The sequence below is a fragment of the Carlito syrichta genome, unplaced genomic scaffold (assembly GCF_000164805.1).
Source record: "Carlito syrichta isolate Samal-C Ts95f unplaced genomic scaffold, Tarsius_syrichta-2.0.1 Scaffold315060, whole genome shotgun sequence".
NCBI classification, from domain to species: Eukaryota; Metazoa; Chordata; class Mammalia; order Primates; family Tarsiidae; genus Carlito; species Carlito syrichta.
Window position 1 is genome coordinate 282,773 of NW_007259156.1, and position 4,073 is coordinate 286,845.

The 4,073-nt window shown below is 33.4% G+C and overlaps 1 pseudogene; it reads right to left on the minus strand.

Moving 5' to 3' along the window:
• Positions 1 to 3,129: 3,129 nt before the first annotated feature.
• Positions 3,130 to 4,073, minus strand: part of LOC103274851 — a 9,326-nt pseudogene continuing 8,382 nt past the window's right edge.

A 4,073-nucleotide genomic window follows, 5' to 3' on the forward strand; every position in this document is an offset into this window, starting at 1 on the left:
ACTACTTAGACTCACAGGGGAGGTTAGATGTCTTCTTTGTTGTATGTAGTATAGTGCAATGGTTATAACCAAGCACTTTGGGACTAAACAACCTAACTTCTTATCCCAGGCAAACTGACTCTCACTGTATGTCCATGAATATATACATTTTACCAGTTTCCTCATCTTGAAAGCTGAGGTATAGTAGTACTCTACCATGACTTTTTAGTTGACAGAATAAGGTACTACATATAAGTTCTCAAAATAGTACACAGACTATGACAATACATAACAATTGTCAGCTATTATAATTTTAACCAGATCACAATGAAAAACAAATACAAACCTTTCTCAAAGTAATGAGTAATATTATTTTTCTAAATGCACTAAAATGTCTTTAATCGGTTGAATATAGTGGAAATGAAACTGGAAATTTATGAAAGTACATATGCATGCATTTGTTATTTGGATGGAAAGACATTATTTTCTTTCTCTTTCAGGATAAATTAAAAGCAACATTACAGAAACAATTTTACACACACACACACACACACACACACACACACACACACACACATCCATATATGGTGTAAATCCACAAACTAAACTGAAAGAAAATAGTGTTTTGTTTAGTCCACTACAGGACTTGTTTCTTAAAATATCATACACTCCACTTGCAATTTCATCATATAATTATTATATGCTTTAATAGTCTCTTTCTATTGAATTGTAGACTTCTTATGAATCAAAACCATATTTATTAGTTTGTTTGTTAAAGTTTGTGACAAGTATTGTTGAGCACAAACTATATGCAAGGTGTCGTGGCTGGTACTTTAGATGATTGTTCACCAGAGTTCTTGTTTCCAAAGATTTTAAACTTAGAAGATAGACAAAACTCATGCAAAACTGATTATATAAGAAAAAACAAAATAAATTATATGAAGAGATTTATAATATTTGCTTTTAATGTCCAGAGGAGAAAACTTTTGACCTATAAAGGTAACAAAGCAATCATTAAAAGTTCAAATTGTGTAGATTTTTTTAAAAATGTTGATTCTACATCAAGCTGCATGACCGTTGCCAAGACAGATGGATGACAAATATTAGCAAATACAAAAGAAAAATTAACAGAAAAGGAACACATAATTAATGAATACCTACAAACTACACATTATACAATCAAATATTTGTTTCATCAATATAACAACAGATTCTAGAAGTATTTAAAAAGTATTCTAGAAGTATTTCATTCATTATAACTACCAATTCTGTACTGTATCATGAGGATTCTTTCTATAAATATAACATATGTGTTTTAAATGAACATATATTCTGAAGTTCCTGGGTACAGTTTTCTTTTTCTCAATATACATTGCATTATACTTGTATTGTTTATGTCCTCTTTGCTTTTGCTTATATTTTATAATACATATGAGGGTTTTTTATTTGTCCTCATAGTTCTGACAATGTTAGTTTTACATGATCCAAACTTATTAGAATATTTATAACTTTCATTTACATTTAAATGTTACGTTTTTTGTAGGGTGTATCATTCTAATAATGCTTTTTGCCATAAGACATAACATGCTCCAGCTTTTCTAATACTATTTTATTTATTTTTCCATTCTTTTACTGTATTATGTGTATGGTGCATATTATGTATGTGTGTGTGTATATGTTATGTTAGATGTCTTTTGTATAACATATTTATAATAAGTTATGTTAGACATAAATAGTTATGTAACATATTTATAATAAGTTATATTTAAAATAAGTTATGTTAGATGTCTTTTGTATAACATATTTTACTACCAAATCAAATATAACAAATTTGGTTTTAACTGATTAATATAGTTCTTTTATATTTAAGGCAATTACAGTTATTAATGTTATGTCTATCATTTTCTTGAATTTTCTATTTGTGCCACTTGTTTTATGTTTTTTTCTTTAGTTTCTTAATTCATTCTTGATAGAGTTGGAAATTTTTAAAGATGCATTGAATTAGTTTATTCATCCAGAGAAAGTTTACCAATAACAACTGTGGACCCTGATGTATTTATACAAAACTAATCTAAGTAATAAAAATCTAGGAAAAAATGGAACACAACCAGAGGAGTAGTAATGCCTTTTTCTAATCTGTAATATCTTTTTTATCCATTCTTTTTTCTACAAAGATAGCCACCGTACTGACTTCTAAAACTATATATTAGCTTTGCATGTGTTTGACATTTACATAAATAGAATCATAGAGTAGGTGTTCTTTTTGTCTGATTAATTTTGCTGAATATTATGCTTGTGCAATATATTCGCATGTTTGTATACAATTGAAATAAGTTTACTGTCAGTGGTTTATGGAGTGCAGTTATAATAATATACTAAAATTATTTGAGTCATCTAATGTTTATAAACATTTGGGTTGTTTATATTTTTTGACTAATACAAACATTCGTTTATGAATGTTCTCACACATGGTTTTTGTTGCATCAATACATGCAGTTTTTTAGTGGTTCTCATCCAAGGATGATTTTCTCTCCCTCAGACGACATTTGTCAATGTTCGGTGACATTTATGTATATTACAACTGGAGGGGGTCGTTACTATTGGTGCACAGTGGTTAGAGAATAGGGATGTGGAAAAACATCCTCCAGTTATAGGACAACCTACCCCAACCAAAAAAAAGAAAAAAAAATTCATTCTAGCCAAAATGTCAATCAAAACATGGTTGAGAAACTTGCTTTAGGGTTTAGACCTATAAAGTCTCAAATGTAGCAGATTAAGTTGTCACACTTTATTCTTTCAGTGTATCCTGTTCTATTACTCTTTATTTTTTCATATGAAATCAGAATCAACAATGATTTCCATATTCAAATATCTAGAAATTTTACTAGGATGACACTGAATCCATAGCTCAAGTTGTGAAAAATTGGTGTCTTTTTTTTTTTTTTTTGTATTGAGAAACTAGAAATTTTATTTTCATGGGCTACTGATTTGCAAACTCTGCATCTTTATTATGCATGATAATTTTCTGTGTTTTTATCAGAAATATGATGGCTTTAAAGATATTCACTTTTTTGCATAGATATGAAATGAAGTGGAAAAAATTTTGCTTATACTTTGGAAATGTCAAAAGAAGTTGAACTCATCTCCTCCTTAGTACTGTGTAAAATTGGCGGTGATGTGCTCGTGGTTGAAGGGTATGTAGTCAGCAACTCCTTCATTCAAAGGTGTTATGCCACTAAGGAACTGCCAGTATGTCTTGTGATTAATGTTTTCAGCGATGTTGTGATCAATGGTCACATTGAAGAGGAGCTCTACGCCCCTCAGCTGGTTATTTATGGTGTATGTCACTGTGATGTTGGAAGCAGAGGTGGGAGCGGGGCTAGGGTGGCTAGGTAGAGTGGGTAACGCCTTGAGATCAGGGTTATAAGTCACCAGGGGCACATCTAGGTATGTCCTTCAAGGAAGGGAGGATTTGGGCAATGGACATCGGGTTGTGGAATTTCCCCTGTTTAATCGAATCAAGTATTGTGTCCATGGTCTCTTTGCAGTTCCACTCCTTGTTAGGTTGCTCAGGTGTTACAGAGAGAGCCTGCATGGTGAGACCAGCACTGTAGATATCTCCGATGATGCCACTGTCTTTGATCCTCATGCTGATATTTTCCAATATCCTTTAATACCTGACCAGACAGGGCTCTGTAAGCTTCCTCTGAACCTACGGGGATCTTGTTGTACATACAGGTCAAAGCCAAGGTTGCCATTGCTCCCGTGTCCAAGTTGAAGGGAGAGGAGTTGGCCAGCAGAGTCTTGGCAAAGCCAACAGTTATGGGTAAGGTCGCCTCTGAGTTCTTCTGGCACAGCGCCAAGATTGCCAGACTGAGCCCGTAAAAGGTAAACGCTTTGGGGCCTTGGGAGGTGACAGAGCAAATTGGTGTCTTTAAAACAAAGTTATTCAGCCGGGCTCGGTGGCTCGGCCTGTAATCCTGCGCTTTTGGGAGACTGAGGTGAGTGGATTGCTGAGTCCTCGGGTTCGAGATCCGCCTGGGCAGCGAGACCTCATCTCTACAATAAATCAAAAAATCAGCCCGGCGTGGTAG